We start from the raw sequence: 20,011 nt of genomic DNA on the forward strand, positions 1-20,011 counted from the left end.
ATGCTTTCAGAAAACTCAGAGTCAGAAGTGGCTGGAACGTATAAGGAGAGGAGAGGAAAATGAACAAGGTGAGGCTGGGCACACTCACAGGGGTCACACCACAGACCACCTTGTTGGCCATGGTTGAATTGAACTGTGTACCTCCCAAAAGACCTGATGACATCCTAATCCTAATCCCCAGTACCTGTGAATATAACTTTATTTGGAAATAGGATTTTGCAGGTATAATCCATGTAAAATGAGATCATACTGAATTAGAGTAGGTCCTAATCTGATGTATTGTTTATTGGCTTTCTTTCTTTCTTTCTTTCTTTCTTTCTTTCTTTCTTTCTTTCTTTCTTTCTTTCTTTCTTTCTTTCTTTCTTTCTTTCTTTCCTTCTTATAATTTATTTTTAAGCAATCTCTATACCCGGCATGGGTGTCAGACTCACAACGCTGGGATCAAGAGTCCCAGCTCCACTGACTGAACCAGCCAGGTGCCATTGTAGTTGGTTTTCACGTAAGAGGAGAATGCCATGTGAAAGCACAGAGACCCAGAGAGGAGACTGCCATGTAAAGATAGAGGTACAGAGGCTGCAGGTCCACTGCCACAAACCAAGGAAAGCCTGGGGGGATCAGAAGCTAGAAGAAGCGGGGCGCCTGGGTGGCTTAGTCGGTTAAGCGTCCGACTTTCACTTAGGTCATGATCTCGGGGTTCATGGGTTCAGGCCCCGCTTCGGGCTCTGTGCTGACTGCCAGCTCAGAGCCTGGAGCCTATTTCAGAGTCTGTATCTCCCTCTCTCTCTGACCCTCCCCTGCTCACGCCGTCCCTCACTCTCTCTCCTAGAAATAAATAAAAATATGAAAAAAAAAAAAAAGAAGCTAGAAGAAGCAATGAAGAATCCCCCTTTCCCTCCCTAGTAGGCCTTTAGAAGACTTTGACTTCAGGCTTTAAGCCTCCAAAACAATACATTTCTTTCATTTCAAGCCACCCAAGTTTGTAGTAATTTGTTTTGGCAACCCCTAGGAAACAGATACCTTAAGAGTTTGGACTCTTCCTGTGGCCAAAGGAATGCCACTGGCAAGATTTAATTAGGGGAGCAATCCCATCGATTTTCAGTTTAAAAGGATGACTCTGACTACACTAGAAAATACAGACTGGCAGGAGTGCAAGACTAGAAGACAAACTGGAGGCTGTATCGGTAAAACTGGAAGTTATGCTGCCAGGAATCACACCCAATTACATCCCATTAGAGCTGTTCTAGCAAAAACGCTATGGCTTCCGCTGCTTGGCAGCAATTCTATGGCTCAAATGATGCTCCAAACTGGAAGGCAAGAGCTCAAGAACTTGCCACCATGCTCACCCAAAGACTGACTCACTGAATCTTCACATGCTGTTTCCTCATGTTGTCCTTTTGCGGGGATGGGAATACCTTCTGTAGTGTGACTCTGCAGTAAAGAAAGTTATTACAATAAACTCTAGCCTCCACTTTGGTATGACAGTATCATAATGTAAGAATTTTTCAGGCCAAGGAAAGAATTTTTAAAAATGCTGAGTAGCCACACCTGGTAATGCCCACCATGCTCAGTAAACGGAATTATCAAACCATAGTTCTTAAACCAGAAATTTAAGATTCATACTTAATTTAACCCTTCTCTTATTTCCATATCCAGCTACTCCTCAAATCATGTTGATTTTCAAGCTTAATGTCTCTAGGCAGATCATATTTTTGTCTCCTCCTTCCTGCCCCCAATTTGAATGTAATTGGGTATTATTGGGATCTGTGTGGTTCTCCTACAACCTTGCAAGTGTGAGATAACTAAAATCCTCTGACTAACATCCTCTTCTTAAGCCAGTCAGAGAAGATGCTGTTGTTTACAGTCAAGAATCCTGACTTCTATATTAAGAAAAAAAAAACCTGGAAGATGATCAGGTTAGGTGAAAAGGGACAATTAGATAATAAGTTGTCACAACAGGTTATGCCCATAAACAAAGAGGACTTGTACTTTCCTGGATTGTATGTAACAAACCCAGAAAAGTGAAATATCTTGACAGCATTTTAATGCAACCAGAACTAACTCATTTTCTTATCCAAATTAGCCTTTGACAGTAAGTTTATCACCAAGCAAAGTCATGAAATGCGTACTACTTTGTGTGTTTCTTTGTGTGTATGAACCAGTAAGGGTAAAATTGTACAATTTATAGGTATAAGGGAAAAAGTTGTTATCTTAACACATTTCATCAGAATTCCTCAATGGATGGGATCTGTCATTGTTCTATGAACTTATTTTTCTATTCAAGTCATTTGGGGTGGAAAGTGAGACCCTGAGGATATTAGTTAACAGAAAGAAAAGATTGCTAAACTGATCTGTATCCAAAATGAACTGAGGAATTGGAAATTAGTATGCTAATTGGAAAGCCTAAGAGACAGGGAGGGTTAAGGGAAGTGAGGAGAAAACTAAGGGAGGGGAGATAAAAGAGAGAAAAGCAACCTTTTGAGAGGCCAGAGTCTACATTGGTAGATATCACTACAAGATATTAAAAGATTGATGCCTATTATGCAATTTTTAATTTGTTTACATGCCATACTATAACTTTGGCTAGCATTCACTATTCTAATAAAGTCTATTACACACATAAAGCCTTGAGTGAGCTTTGTTTTTGCGGTAATCAAGAAGGTAATTGAGTGTCTTATATGACTCGACATGGTAGAGAACATAGTATCTATGCAATGGCCCATATAAATAACTGATTCTTAGAAACAGGTCAGATAAAGAGGTCGTTGGATATCCGGTCCCTGCCTACTTACCTGAAGTCATACTCTGTGTCCTTCACAAGCCTCCAGCTACATTAGTCTCATCTCTGCTTTTTAAATAACTTGAACCATCTCTGACTTTACATGGTTTGTATATCCTCATCATCTACTGGGAGTATCATTTTCTCTATTCTCTTGGTTGCTACTCTCTTCTGATTTTTTGCTTAAGTCTTTCTTCCTTGAGAAAACATTTAGAGTAGTTTCTCCCCAATATACTCATATAGAATGTTGTATGTTTTCTTTCATTGTATTTACCTTGTGAGATCATCTTTGAGGATTAAAGGAGATAATTCTAGAAGGTTCCAACTAGTGATAGATACTCAAAATTTTGTAACTGCTATTAACATTATCATAATCAAAATTGATCTCACTTTAACTGTTGGCTTCATCTCTTCTAAGGAGAAATAATCCAGCCGGCATGCACATGTAACTCAAGATGACACCTCTTTTAATTCCTGAAACTGCTCTATCTCTAGAAGGATTTGAGGGTCAACAACTGGGATAAGAGAGATGCAGTGTTGAAAGAATTTGGGCATTGAAAGCCCATTTTTACTCAGACAAAGAATCAAATGTATCCAAAATGGGTCATTCTAATTCACGACAGTGCTTTTACAAAATTCTTTGGTAATGGCAATTTGGAAACATGAGTCCTATCTTTTGGAAACGGGGCCTAACATTTCTTGGGAATTTACAAGAGTCTGATATTTAATGATATATGCTGAATTTAGCAAAGTGAGGAAGAAAGGGGCACACTCACTCTGATATGAGCATCACTTAACAAAGTGCAATGCTAGCAATAAACTTTCAGATGTAGTAAGTTCCTTCCCAGAATATGTTCAGTAACATTGCCTTAAAGAGAGCGTTCCACTGTCGATTATTTTCTCCATTGCCAGCTACTTAAAATAATTAAAACATGTTCTAATACAATGGTATACTAGTATTGTTTCAAAAAATAGAAGGAAAAGAGAAGAGTTGTTCCATTTTACCATGTACTGTTCTGTAACTGACAAATGGTGAAATGCTAATGTGCAACTGTTGCTCCCAATTAATACATGTAAAGCTCTCTGAAATCCATTTGGCAGTTCTTCAGATATGCCTCTAGAAGTTTCTCTTCTCTAAGACATAAAACAATGAGGAGAGACTTGTTTGATGGCAGGACTCTAGCATGGGAAAGCTCAAAAGAAAACAATAAAAGGTTTTTCTAACTGTTCACTTTTCCAGTCAGTCTCACAGAAGAAATGCTTCACATCAGCCTATCAATTGGACAGATCCTGAGCATAAGGCACGGAGAAAGCGTGTGGAAGGGGAAAACCTGTTCCAGATTGCCCACTTAGTCTCTAGCAACCATCACACGTGTTGCCCATACACCGAGAAAAAGATAAAAGATTTTGTACTTCTTTGATGATTATAAATCATAATCACTATCATTGGACACCTTCAGAGGTAAAGATCACTTAAAAAAATATATTTGTCCATGTCAATCATTGCATCAAACACTCAAAACTCCCCCCTCCTCATACCCTCAGAAAAAGTGCCATCAATTACATAAGATGGAAGAAAAAAAGGTTTGAAGTGTTTCCTGGCCCCGTCCCACTCCACCATCATTTCCTACATTGACTTTCCAATATTCAGGGAACCACAATATCCTAACTTTGTGAATTTAGAGACGTGTTCTCTCTGAATAATTTAGCAGTGAAACTGTCACTGATCAGAGGGACAGTTACTTTGGCTGCATTGCTGGAGCTTCCCACGCAAGCATTGTTTGCCATCAACTGTTATCATACTGCTTGCTTCTGAGGTCCAGGGCTGATGAGTATTAAGAGTTTGCTTGATTTGGTATAATTATCTCTTTGTCTAATTGCAGAAGAGTTAGGCAATCTGATAAAGAGATTCAACTCATCAAGAGAAAGGTCATATTGGTCATTTAGCATGATACAGATAGCAGTATCCAAACCTTCAATGTCATAGAACCTCTTGGTCAAATGATTTTATTTTTAATTGCAGTTTTTTATATTTATTTTTTTATTATGGCAAAACATGTATGACATAAAATTTGCCATGTTTACCATTTTTAAATGTATATTCAGTGGCATTAATAACACTCACAATGTCATTAACATTGGTACACTAACTAGTGGTGTAATTATCACTATTTCCAAAACTTTTCATCACCCCAAAGAGACACTCTGTAACCCCCCCCCAAAAAAAAACACCAATAACTGCTCAATTCCCCTCCCCTCGAGTCCCTGGAACCACTAATCTACTTTCCACCTCTATGAATTTACCTACTGCAGATATTTCATATAAGTTTAGTCATACATTTGTCCTTTTTCTATTAGCATAATGTTTATGTGTTCTTTTGTCTGAATAGTATTCCTTTGCATGTGTATACCACATTTTGTTTATCCATTTATCTGTTGATGGACACTTGGGTTGTTTCTACCTTTTTTTATTGTGAATAATACTGCAGTAAATACTTGCATATAAGTATGTGTTTACAATTTTTGGGGGTATATGCCTAGGAGTGGAATTGATATGTCATATGGTAATTTTATGTTTAACTTTTTGTACAATTACCAAACTGTTTTCCACAGCAACTGCATCCTTTTTCATTCTGTCTGTCTGTTGTTTGTTTGTTTCCCGTAGAAGTTAATGTGTAAAACATACAAAGGCAGAGTGATTCTGGTGGAAGTTTGAGTTAGCCTCTGAGGAAACACCTGGAAGGTTTTGGCTGCCACAAACATCTTTTAAAAGCCCTACACAGGGGCGCCTGGGTGGCTTAGTCGGTTAAGCGTCCGACTTTCGCTTAGGTCATGATCTCACGGTTCGTGGGTTCGGGCCCCGCGCCGGGCTCTGTGCTGACTGCCAGCTCAGAACCTGGAGCCTGTTTCAGTCTGTGACTGCCTCTCTCTCTGACCCTCCCCTGCTCACGCTGTCTCTCTCTCCTAGAAATAAATAAGAACCTTAAAAAAAATTTTTTTTTAAATAAATAAACAAAAGCCCTACACACTTCTTTTTTCAACAGATAATGGAAAAGAGACCTGAGAACAGAGCAAATTCTTCCAAGTCACACACCTAATGAATGCTCACTGTGGGTATCGAACCAGATTGCTGCATACCAGCTAGATTACATTTCCTGCTGTTTGCATCTGGTTAAAGTGGACATGTTTTTCTTTAATATTTTACTTTTTTGCCTTCCCAAGCAAAATTTTCTAAATAAATTAAATTAACTACTCCAAAACCCTTCCTATATGTGGTCTAAGGTGAAGACAGGGAATATAATGAAGAGGACTTGTGCAAGTACCTGAACTTGTGCATGGTGTTTATAAGAACTGAGTTATTCAGACATAGATAGCAATTTCCTCTTTTTCCTTTCTAATTTCAGAAAATGTACTAACTGAAATTTGTACAATAATCTCAAAGGAGAGGAAAAGGTAGCTTCACTCTCACAAACTGTAGCCAAAGCCCTCCTCCATGTCATTACTCACTTTTTTTAATTTTTAAAATGTTTTATTTATTTCTTAGAGAAAGAGAGAAAGAGAGATAGCATGAGCAGGGGAGAGTCAGAGAGAGAGGGAGATACAGGTTCTGAAACAGACTCCAGGCTCCGAACTAGATGTCAGCACAGAGCCTGACGTGCGGCTCGAACCCACGAACTGTGAAATCATGACCTGAGCCAAAGTCGGATGCTTAACCCACTGAGCCACCCAGGCTCCCCACTCTTATTTTTAATGTTTTTTGCTTATGAGGCAGAACACTGGTGCTTCTCTGGGTTCTGATCATAGGACCTGAGACAATAAAGTGCCCCCATATTGCTTCATAGCCTCCTAAATAGGCAGACAACATGTTGATTTATTTGATTTATTGCATCCATAGTATCAACAGAGGTGGAAACTCTAAAATTATCTACATTTTGTTTACCACTAATTTTACAAACTTTTCAGTCCAGGCTTTAGAATATATTCAGTTGAGCAGGCCAGTTGTGATTATAAACAATGACCAGTATTCCAGGACTTAACACAGGACAGCTTATTTCTCTCTCAGATCATCTGTCCATACAGGAGGACAATGGGGTGGTGTCTGGTCCATGCAGTTATTTAGTGACCGAAGCGCCTTCCAATTAGGGGTTCTGACATCTCATTTTCTATTTCATCATTGGATTTGACTAGCTGGTGAGAGAAGAGAGGGATTGAGCATAGAAGACAGTTTTCTAGGGTTGCTGTAACAAAGAACACACACTTGGTGACTGAAAACCATATGCTTTTATATTCCCTCACAGGTTTGGAAGCTAGAAGTCCAAAATCGAAGTGTTAGCAAGGCCATGTTTCCCCTGAATCTTGTAGGATAGAATTCTTCTTTATTCTTCCAGCTTCTGATAGCCCCAGGCACTCATTGGCTTGTGGCTACAATACTTTAATACCTGCCTTCCTTGTCAAATGGCACTCTTCTGTGCCTCTGTGCCTTCACATGGTATCTTAGTATGTTCCGGCTGCTGTTACAAAATCCACAGACTGAGTGGCTTATACGCAGCAGAAATCTTTTGCTCTCAGTTCTGGAGGCTGAAAGTCCACAATCAGGTACCAGCACGGTCAGGTCCTAGTGAGGGCCCTTTTCCAGGTTGCAGGCTACCAACTTCTCCGTGTATCCTCACATGGTGGTAGGGACAAGCGATGTTTCATGGGCTTCTTTTATAAGGGCAATAATCCCATTCGTGAGGGTTCCACCCTCATCACCTAAATCATCTCTCAAAGATCCTACCTCCTAATAACAGCACTTGAGGGCTTAAGATTTCAACATATAAATTTGGGCCAGGTGAGAGGACCATAAACGTCCAGCCCGTAAGCACATGGCACTCTCCTCACCTTATCAGAACAGCAGTCATACTGGATTAGGGAGCCACCCTGCTCTCTTATGATCTCATCTTAACTTAATTAATTATATTGGCAATGTCTATATTTCTAAGTAAGATCACATTCTGAGGTACTTGGAGTTAAGACGTCAACATAGCTTATTTTGAGGGGATGCAGCAGGGGCACAAGTAGGCACAACTCAACCCGCAGCAATAGGGAATTCTCTATAAGCCAGCCATAGAAATAGTATATTTTTCCCCTAAAGGCATTTCGTTGGCTAGGACTCGGTCATATGGGCCCACTGATTTGAAACTGAGTCTGAGAAATATAGTCTAGCACAGGGGCTGTGCCATAAATGGTAGTGCAACCCAAGTAATCCAATTCTCCACCTTTCACTGGCCGGAAACATTGAAAACATGGTTGTTAATTTTAAGTTATGTCAAATACATATCTGTTAAGATAACTGGCCTACTTTCATTCATGAAAATATAAATGCTCTGTATTCTTAGTTAAAACAGGATTGGGGTAGAATGTTAAAAAACAGGATTAAGGAAGAATATGCGACAGAAGAGGGAAGGTGGAATTATTTCCTATTTCATACTTCTTTCACTACTTAACTTGGATTAGAGAAAAAAGGCAAATGGTAGGTTTCGTTCATTTGTTTACTTCTGACTGTATTTAATTAACTCAGTATTTTATTACTACAGTAAATTAAAGGGGAGACTTCTGAATTTATGGATGGACCTTTAAGAAACTTGCTTTGAAGATTTTGTTCCTCTTGTCAGAATGTGGCAGGGTAAAGCAATATGAAAAGTTGGTGTACATCAAACACTATCTGTGGTCAGGTGCGGCTCAAAATGTTATAGAAATGGTAGGTCAGTTAACAAAGTACAGCCAACTGTTAGTTTTCTTCCCAATGTTCCCTTCTCAGAGTAACAAATTTTGATGAAAGAAAGATATGTCTAGCCCTGGGAGTTAAGTAACAAACACTGGCAAGAAATTCATTGATCAACCACATTTAGCCAATCATGTTAAACCTGTTTACATTAGGCAGTATTGGTTTTAGGTAAGTCATATGACCCAGTTTTTAAAAATAAAATATAAGGCAAACTTCCCGAGAGGAACTCTGTGAAATGTATATTTTTTGAGGATAACAGAAGTGTGCAGAGGAAGGTCTTTTTCCTTTTCCATTCCTACTTCTTGTTTAGAATACTGTCACATAAAGACATGTGCTTAAAGCTGCAGCCACCATCTTACAATTAAGAGAGGAGTCATCATTAACACACTATGAACGGTAGAGTGGTAAAATTGAACAGTTTCATTTTCGGGCACAGAATAACTCTGTGACTCTGAGTAATTGTTCAGTAAATAATAAGCATCCATGTGAGATAAGCTGACTTTAATCATATGATCTGTTACTTGTAGTCAAACTCATCCTCACTGATACAATATGCATATGCCTAGAGATCCATCTGTTCTCCAGGGTCCCATCAGCTGCATTCAAGAGATCTTTAATCTGCATGCTCAGATCCTCTTCTTAAATAGTCTGTCCTGATGAGAGAAAGAAATATCAGGTTCAACACCCAATGGACTAGCATGAGAAGATGGTTGAAATCATGGTTACTTATACAGCAGGTGATTTCTGATTATTCGTCTCATCTCTAAGTCTCATTCTTTCTCTATTAAGTAAAGTGTGGGCTCAGTTTTCTCTATAGGCTATGTAAACTCCATTCTGGATTTGAAGTTGACCCTGATCCAACCTTAGGATGCTGAGGTTCTGATAAGCTGCTTAGTCCTGCCCAGAGCCTTCCTTGGGACATGGATCTTGTTACCTCAACCACAGCTGGAGACCTGCTTTTACTAAAATGATGATTTCAAACCTTAGACTCCATCTTTAATATACTTGTTTCTGCGATTCTCCTGTTGCCGTGCTTACTGGAGTGCATTCCCCAATATCGCTTTCTGCCAGAGCCTTATCAAAATTTGCCACACCCTTTGTAGAGCTTTGTCCATCGGTCCTTGCTGGTTCCAGCCTGGCCACTAGGTGTCTCCAGTTCTTCTGCGTATCCTGCTTCTCTCCTTTCCCTGCTGGTCCATGTTGCTGAAGGCCCTGGATGCCTCCTTCCAAAATGACATCAGCTGGAGGCAGCAATCAAATATAGTACAAACAGTCCAGGACCAGGAGTCATTCAATCTGAAATGCAGTTATAGTTCTGCCCCATACCGTCTGTGTGACCACAAGCAAATCACTTAACCTCTCTGGGTCTTGGCTTTGTCATCTGTAAAATGAAGGGCTTGAGCTAAATGAACTCTAAGATCTCTCCCTGATCTAAAACTTCAAAATGAAAAGCAAAGCTTTAAACTGGTTTGACCACAGTCATTTATTTTCACAGTGGGAGCCTTTAAAAAGTTTGCCTTTTGCTTGAAGTTTCTTCCATTTTTTTCTTATTTTCTTTTCCTTCTGGATAACTCTGATTCTCTTCCTAAAGGCTATTCTCTATTTCTATGATAATGTCCAAAAGTGCTGTGCTCTGTGAAATATCTAGGCTTCTTACCAAAACAAACTGTAAAGTCCCATTCCTTAGAGGATTTTCTCATTTTTTTTGTTGTTGTGGAAATAAACATGATGAAAATTTTGAATATTACTTAAAGATGAGTATTTTCAGTGTGCCATCCATGTAAGAGAAAAATCTGCATAAAACCAAAGAAAAAATAACTTTAGGGATGTGAATGAATAGAGGTGAGTGTCATAATAGATTAATTGCTTCTGAGGAGGTTTTTTTGGTTAATCCATCCCACTGTGATTCTCCAGTTCTTTGTCCACTTATTACATATAATCTGTATCAGACAATCTACCATTTGTGTTTTCCTCTAGCTTTTCCTATATTGTATGTATATATATATATATACACTATACATATATATACACAACATATACTATATATATACTATATATATATATACAACATATACTATATATATATATAACTCCTTCAAAACCTTTGTGGAATTTGAACAGATAAGTGGATAAGTGAATTAAAATTATCCAGCCAATGGGATAATGACTTCAGTGTTCATAACATAGAAAGTGTATATGTATATAATGTGTATATATACATATACACAAAATAATCTAGATCTAAATATTATTCTCTGAGAGGTGTTGGTGGGAAGAAGTAAGTGGTAGGAAGAAGGTAGCATAATACGAAGCTTTTCCTAGAGTGATAATGAGTCAGCTCTATTATTCAAACTGAAATGGCCACCCCTGCAGCTGCCTCTAGAAGGCACCCACAGAACTTTCCTGAGAATATATGTGCATGGGTGGAAGGTGGGTGTTCAGCTTCAACAACTCCAAGGTCTGGTAAACAGTCAATTCCTACAACCTGAGCTTGTAAAAAATGTCAGGTAAGACAAAGCAGGAAGCATGGGTTTGATTCATTCCCTTTCATAGCTCAGTCCTTTTTCTCTGTCTAAACATCAATCTCTGACCAACAAACTGTTCAATAAATATGTATTAAACATTCAATCTTATAAGGTAATGCATTATGTACTGTGAAGAATATAACACACACAGCAATATGGCTCTTGACCTTATGAAGTAGTTTAAGGCTCCAGCCATGGTTAAGAAAACACACATATTCATGTACGCTCTTTGTGCCAAGGGTCGAACAAGGGATGTGGTTGTGGGTGATTGTTTACTTACAATTCCCATCTGTTCTACCCTCCTATTCCCAGCCTCATTCACCCATCTACCTAGGGATAGGACTCATACTCACACTCCTTCTGGGTCCTGAAAGGACAATAGTAGTAAGCCATGGAAAGACAGGACAAAGTGATAGAGCCTATATTAGAATAAAAAATGCACAGGAGTTAGCTAAAGGAAGGGAGTAATCTCAGTGGAAGGAAATTGATATTTCGCTTATAGATCATTCATGCTGGGGCTGGAGCAGGAATGGAATGGAGGGGACATATCCTACCTTCTTCACCTCGAGGACTTGAAGGGCATAGAAGGACTTCCTCCAATTTTACCGAAAATTAAGTGAAACCTAATGACTGATGAAATCAGTCAGAGGACCTTATGATGGGACAGGGAGCTTTAAAAGTCAGTTCCAGTCACTTTTCTAGAAACTTGCAAATGTCTTGCACTTTACCCAGAATAAAACTCCAAGTACGACTAGACCCTAACGTGACTTGGGCCCCACTCTCTAGTCCATCTCATCTCATGACACTATCCCTTCAGCGCTCTCAGCTCCAGGCACACTGATTTCCCTGATGTCCTTCAGACAGATAGAGCTTACTCCCACCCACTGGTCTCTGCATTTGCTTCTCCTCTTCCTAAGAGCCCCTCCCTTAAATGATTCATTCTCTTGTTGTCATTCAAGTTTTTGCTCTAATGTACCCTTAGGAGAAAGATGGCCCCTCTGCTCTCTTAAATGGTGACTACCCAGCCCTTTGCTTCCTGTTTTGACCTGTGTATTAGTTTCCTGATGCGGCTATAATGACCTACCACAAACTTGGTACTTGAGAACAATAGATATTTCCTCCCACAGTTCTGGATGCCAGAAATCTGAGATCAGTTTTCCTGGGCTGAAATCAAGATGTTGGTAGAGCCGTGCTCTTTCCAGAGAACCTAGGAAAGAATTCATTGCTTGCCTTTTCCAGCTTCTGGTGGCTGCTGGCATCCCTTAGCTTGAAACTGTATCACTCCAAACTCTGCCTTCTTGTGGCCTTTTCCCATTCTGACTATGAAATCCCACCCCACCCCCCATCTCTCTCAGGACACCTGTGATGACATTTAGGGCTCATTCAAATAATCCAGGATAGTCTCCCCATCTCAAGATCTTTAACTTAATTACATCAGCAAAGACCTTTTTCCAAGGTAATATTTACCAATTCCAGGGATTAGGACTGAATCTAATCCTAAAATCCTAAAAATCCCATTTTTTAACCCACCAACAAAAACCAAAACCTCCTGTTTTATTTTAATAATACATTTCACTACCTCACCTGTTATTTATTTGTCATATATTTATTGATTTGACATCCCTATCATATGCCCAACGTAAGTAAATAAGTACTTGTTGAATGAATGAATGCAAAGACTTCCTCATGGCCAACCAGAGGGGGCAGATATGGTCAAAGACATGATTGGGGGATGGAGCACAGAGTGTTGGTGCTCTTGTCCATCAGAGCTTTCATAGGTTACAGAAACTCCAAACTGACAGTATGCACATCTCTTTATGGAGGGGCAGGGGTCTTTTTTCCAGACCCACAGAAGACCATGCTCTCCACGCATAGATCAGAAGATCCAGTGAAATAGCACACCTTGAGAGTAGTGTTCAACCATGGGCCCTCAGGTTTCAGTGTACATAAATACCCCAGTTGCCTTGGTCCTCAGATAAGATCACTCTGAGTGTGTGATTGGCATCGTTTTGGGAGCTTCCTCATGGAACTTAACCTTAGTCACCCACTGTGTTAGTTGGCCTAATAGCCCACCACTGATTGATGCTTCTCCATTAGTGTATCACTCCATATGCTCCTTCCAACTGCCAAATAAACCATCAGCACTCTGCTCTGGGTCTCAGGGCCTGCTCCTGAATGAAGCCTAACGTAAACAAGAATAAAAATAATGAGTTGTTGGGCACCTGGGTGGCTCAGTTGATTAAGCGTCCGACTTCGGCTCAGGTCACAATCTCACGGTTCCTCAGTTTGAGCCCCGCATTGGGCTCTGTGCTGACAGTTAGCTCAGAGCCTGGAGCCTATTTCAGATTCTGTGTCTCCCTCTCTCTCTGACCCTCCTCGGCTCATGCTGTCTCTCCTTCTCTCTCAGAAATAAATTTTTAAAAATACATTTAAAAAAAATAATGAGTTGTTTTGTGCCATCTTGAAACTCCTGAGCAGTGCCTAATTATTTAATAAATAATGTGCAGCAACAGATCTTCCCTTCCCACCCTTAAGGATTCTGAGTGAAATAAACAACTTGTCTAACTATTCAGGGTGACCCTAGTTTTGATTATAATGTGCCACTTATTTGATCGAGAAAAGTGTTCCTTACTATTGGTGGGAATGCAGACTGGTGCAGCCACTGTGGTAGACAGTATTGAGACTCCTCAAAAAATTAAAAATAGTTGGTGTTCCTGGGTGGCTCAGTCAATTAAGTGTCCGAGACTGGAGCCTGCTTTGGTTTCTGTGTCTCCCTCACTCTCTCTGCCCCCCCCCAAAAATAAATAAACCTTAAAAATTTTTTAAATTAAAAATAGAACTTGATCCAGTCATCATACTTTTAACTCAAGGAATAAAAAAAAAACCCACTACTTTGAAGGGATATATTTTCCCCCTGTGTTGACTGCAGCATTATTTACAATAGCCAAGCTGTGGAAGCAGCCCAAATATCCTTCAATAGATGAATGGATAAAGAAGAAGTGGTACATATATGCAATGGAATATTATTCGGCCATAAAAAAGAATGAAATCTTGCCATTTCCAACAACATGGATGGATCTAGACAGTATAATCCTAAGTGAAATAAGTCAGTCAGAGAAAGATAAAATACCACATGATTTCACTCCTATATGGAATGTAAGAAACAAAACAAACAAAGGTTAAAAAAAAAAGAGGGGTACCTAGGTGGCTTAGGTCATGATTTCACAGTTCATGGGTTCAAGCCCTGTGTTGGGCTCTGTGCTGACAGCTAGCTCAGAGCCTAAAGNCTAAGTAATGTAAGGAAATGTTGGATCACTATGTTGTACACTGAAACAAATATAGCACTTTATCTTAACTACACTGAAAATTAAAATTTAAGAAAATACAAGTGTTCCTTAAATCTGTATTAAATCTCCGTTTGGGTCACCAGGGTAGCTAAGTCAGTGAAGCGTCTAACTCTCGGTTTTCGGCTCAGGTCATGATTTCTCCGCTCGTGGGTTTGAGCCTCACATTGGGCTCTGCACTGACAGTGCAGAGCCTGCTTGGGATTCTCTTTCTCCTTCCCTCTCTGCCCCTTCTCTGCTCTCTCTTTCTCTCTCTTTCTCTCTCAATCTCTCAGGATAAATAAATAAAGGTGCCTGGGTGGCTCAGTTAGTTGAGCATCCAACCTCAGCTCAGGTCATGATCTTGTGGTTTCTGAGTTCAGTCGGCGTCAGGCTCTGTGCTGACCACTTGGAACTTGCTTCAGATTCTGTGTGTGTCTCTCTCTACCCCTTCCCACTTGCTCACTCTCCCTCTCAAAAATAAACATTTAAAAAACAGATAAATAAAAAATTTTAAAAATTAAGTCTTCAAGATAATACAAAGGATTGGGGTGTCTGTCAAATCAGACTCACAAGAATCAGACATATTTCCCAACATTGAGGTATATTCATAATCCAAGAATACAAATTATCACAAGACATAGAGAGGGAAAAATCTGAGGCCATAAATGCACATCAGGATACACTGAAACTCATATTTTACATAAGGTCTCTAAGTCACACCCTCAGGAGCATCGCTTACAAAAAGGGAGCTTGTGGCGCACCTGGATGGCTCAGTCGGTTAAGCATCCAACTTCTGCTCAGGTCACGATCTCACGGTTCGTGGGTTCGAGCCCTGCATTGGGCTCTGTGCTGACAGCTAGCTCAGAGCCGGGAGCCTGTTTCAGATTCTGTGTCTTCCTCTCTCTCTGACCCTCCCTTGCTCATGTTGTCTTTCTCTTTCTCTCAGAAATAAGTAAAACATTAAAAAAATAAAAAAACAAAAACAAAAAAGGGAGCTTGTTTGGTCCTGATACATTTTTATTCTATATTCTAATTGTTACATAGCTTTCATGACATTTTCCAGTAAATCATTCTTTATGAATCAATAGATTCTAGGTTTGTTTATCATAGTCCTAGGTAGATCAGGTATACCCTTCTAAAAGGATTCCATAGATGAAGATTCTCATACCAGTAAATACCATGTGTGTTTCCCAGGAGGTCTGTTATTAACATGTTTACAAAAAGATTTCATTCTTTCTTTCTTGAGGCATCAACTTAAAAAGGGAGAAAATGCATTATAGACCTATTGGTGGATCTTTCCATCCTAACAATTAAATTAACGTGTTAGCATAATGTGGAATGAACATCAAAATGTTAATAGACATTTTGATTCACTTTGAAGAGACTTCCCACACTTTGAAAGTATCTTAATTACCCTTCTTCCACACAAGTCATATGGCTTTTGGCAAATATTAGCTATTAGTGCCATTATTTTCAATAAAATTTTGTAAGAAATTTCTGTAACTGGTTAGCAAAGCCTAGGCTTTCTTATACAATCTTTTGAAACATGTAAATGAATACAGAGGCTCTGAAATAAAAATCTTAACAAGAATAATGAAGTTCAAGCCCCTGATAAAGTTATGTTGGATAATCATTATGTGGAACTTGTTTGAGATGAAAATAAGTCAAGGATAAATGATTGTCAGTCTGTCAGAAGTCTTCATCTGATTTTTAACCAAAAGTCAGCAGTTAATGGGAAGAAGAGCATGCTGAGCCTAACTACTCTCTTTTTTTTGGGAGGGGGAGGGAGAAAATGAGAAAGAGGGTTGAAGAAAGGCGTAAGATTTTTTAGTTGTTTAGGGATGGTAGAATTTGTCTGAAATACTCAATTTCAGCATAATTTCTGAAGGTACAAATTTCTCTTCCCTAATATATTTTAAAGCAGAAGGAAATAAACCGGAGAAAACAAAATATGAGTGTTGGACCAAAGAACAAATAATACAACTTTCTCTTTCTCCAACACATGTTGTTTTTTATCATATGAATTTTGAACCCCAAAGTTTTGAGTTCCATGACTTAAAAATATCTCTTCTGCTTCCAACTGTAACTATTTTATTTTAAATAAGACCAGGTGTAGGCACTTGGGGCTAAAATGGGGCAAGATGCATAAAATCCTGTTTTCTCATCTTCCTCTGCCCAGAAAGCTCCAGACCACTACACAAAGGCTACCAACACCATCTCAATTAATCCAAAGAGCTGACCCTCATCTCAAGATCAAGGGCTGAATGTGCCAAATAAGGCTCCATTACCGCTTCTGGAGAGAAGAGTTCTCTCCAGTTCATTTTGAAGCTTAAGAAACAAAAAAAAAGAAAGAAAAAAGGTTTGGTTTAAAGGGAGGAAAAAGTCATACCAGTTTTCAAGAGACAAGTCCTAAAAAGGGTTATAAAAAATGAAGAGTTGATTTCCCAGCATTCACAACAGCCCATTCTGTATCTCTCCTCTCCTTAATCTACCACTGTAGTTTTCCTGGGATTTCTGTACTTTCACACACACACTTCCAAACCACTGATGGACAAAGGATTCAGAATCTGTTTATTTTAGAGGAGAATTAAGGATATTTTTACTAACCTACAGGTACTTATAATTTTAAATTTTCTTTCAAATTAAAAACTGAAAACTCCTATCTACCTACTCTTTTGTTATGGTTCTTTAAAAAATTTTTTTTAAATGTTTATTTATTCTTTGAGAGAGAGAGAGAGCACAAGTAGGGGAGGGGCAGAGAGAGGGAGACACAGCATCTGAAGCAGGCTTCAGGCTCACAGAGCCCAACGCAGGGCTTGAACTCACAAACCATGAAATCATGACCTGAGCTGAAGTCGGAGGTTCAACCAACTAAGCCACCCTGGTGCCCCTGTCCTGGTACTTTTCACAGAAAAAAAATACAGGAGATAAAACAGTAGATTTCAGATAGAAAATGACCATATATATTAGGCTATTCACATCGAGATCAAAGTTTTGATCCTGTTATTGTTATTTTTAGGCAAGCTAAATATTTACTTACTAGTAACATAAATCAAATGATGGTACATACACTCATAATATTTAAGGTCTTAATTTAATATGTATTCATTATTTAAATCACATATTATATTGAACATAGAAAAATATTTTTTCTATCTCACATTCCTTAAAATAATTTTAGCTGAACAGTCTCCTCTAATAGTGTATTGGGGCACGTCATCTTCACTTCCACTGAGTTCTTCAGGTAAAATATTTTGAAATGTTTGTGATGCTCACCAGATATTTTATCCCAATCAGTATATTTTTTTATTCCACTCGTGGGTAATATATTCACTATATAAACAAACAAAATACAAAAACTGACTTACTCTATTATTTTTAAACTCTTATCTACACTTGTGTACTGTTTACCATGTCATTCTACTCTGGCAGTTGTAAGGATGACCAAGAATGATTACTAAATCTGAAGTCAATTTCTTTTCCTTCATTTCTACCAATTTCATTCAGTAAACCTCTACCAGTGTCCAAAACTAGCTTTTATTGACATCATTTCAAGCAAATTTGCTTACCCAACATTAATTTCTTGTTAAAAAAAAAAAAAGAAAACAGAAGGAATATAGATGAGAAAGTCTATATGTGTGTACAAAGGCTTCAAAGTAAGGCAACGTCTCTTTATTGAGAACAATAATGTGACAGGGATAAGTTCACGCCCCAAGAAAACCGCTGTTAATATCTTTATACACTTCCTCCCAATAATAAATTATCCTACATATCAGTTCCATTTTATAAGCAATTTTGTATACTGCCTTTTTCTTACCTACCTATTTCTCCCCATATCATTAAATATTCATCTTAAATATCATTTTAATGGCCACACAGCATTCCACACTGTAGATATACCATAATTTACTCAACATTTCTCCTCTTGATGGATGTTTAGATTATTTTCAGTGTCTTATTATTATGAACAGTGCTTCAAAGAAAATCATTGTGTATAATCTTTGCCTGCATTGATGATCATTTTATTATAGTAGATTCTTGGAAGAGGAATTTCTAGGTAAAACAATATGTAAAACTTTGCAGCTTTTAAAACAGATGCTTTTGAATGTGTTGCCTTCACAGCAGTTTTACTAATTTTCCACTCTTAGCAGTGGTGAGACAGGGGCCGATTGTTATATATTAACCAGTATTGATAAGTTTGCATCTGATTTTATTAATGTGATAGTTGAAAGTATTATCATTGCTTTATTTTAAAATTATAAACAAAGATAGATATATATACACATTTTCTAGCCATTTATATTTTCTTTTTTGTGATTGTTTTTTATGTTCCGTGTCTCATTTGTTTATTGAGTAACTACTGTTTTCCTTATCAATCTGTGTGAGCTTTATATGTATTTATGATATCAATATTTTAAAATCAGCATTGTTGAAATTACATCTCAATTCGTTTTAACAACTTTCCATTATTTTTACAATAAAAAACTTTAGATAGCAAAATCTATTTTATTTATTTCACATATTATTCTTTAAACCATACATGGCAGATAAACCTTAAAGCAGCCCCATAACCTCTATCTTCAGACAAGAATGCAGCCTGGGTTGACAATTTGCTCACAGACCTGAAGGGGACCCAGCTTAGCTCTGCTCAGAATTCCCCTGTGTAGAAGCTATGAGATAGGAAAAGTTTGTTGCTTTAAAGCTTCCAAGTTTGTGGTTATGTGTTACACAGATAGAAAACTAATACATATTTTGGTATCAGCACTGGGTTGCTTATGTAAGAAATATATAAAAGTATGGAGTGTCATTATAAGTTAGCATAAGGGAGAGGCTGGAAGAATTCACAGAAAACCTAACTGGCCTTGAACAGACTGTTAGTAGAAACCTGGACTTGGATTTCCTCTTTTTTTAAATCCAAATAACATTCCATTGTGTACATGAGTGTGGTGTGTGTGTGTGTGTGTGTGTACTGAAATAAGCACCACCATCAAGCTAATTAACATATCTGTCACCTCCCGTAGTTGCCATTTTGTGTGTGTGCTTGTGTGTGATGAAAGCACTCTTAGCAAATTTTCAAGTATACAATCCAGTATTGTTAACTATAGTCATATTGCTGTACCTTAGATTTCCAAGACCTACTCACCTTGCATAATTGAAACTGTCCCTGTTGGCCAATATTGCCTCATTTCCTTTTCCCCTAACCCCTACCAACCACCACTTTATTCTCTTCTTCTATGAGTTTGCCTATTTTAGATTCCACATATAAGTGAGATCATGCAGTATCTGCTGTTCTGTGTCTGGCTTATTTCACTTAGCATAATATCAGTAATCCCACCTCTGGGTATATATCCAAAGGAAATGAAATCAGTACCTAGAAGAGATATCTGTACTCCCATGTCCACTGCAGTGTTATTCACAACAGTAAAGATATGGAAACAACCTAAATGTCTGCTGATTGATTAACAAAGGAAATGTGATATATATATATATAATATATAATATTATATATATAATATATATAATGACATATATATATAGTGGAATTATATATAATTCCACTATGTATATAGTGGAATATTACTCAGCCATCAAAGAGAATGAAATTTTCCCATTTGCA

The sequence above is a fragment of the Crocuta crocuta genome, unplaced genomic scaffold (assembly GCF_008692635.1).
Source record: "Crocuta crocuta isolate KB4526 unplaced genomic scaffold, BGI_CrCroc_1.0 scaffold186, whole genome shotgun sequence".
NCBI classification, from domain to species: Eukaryota; Metazoa; Chordata; class Mammalia; order Carnivora; family Hyaenidae; genus Crocuta; species Crocuta crocuta.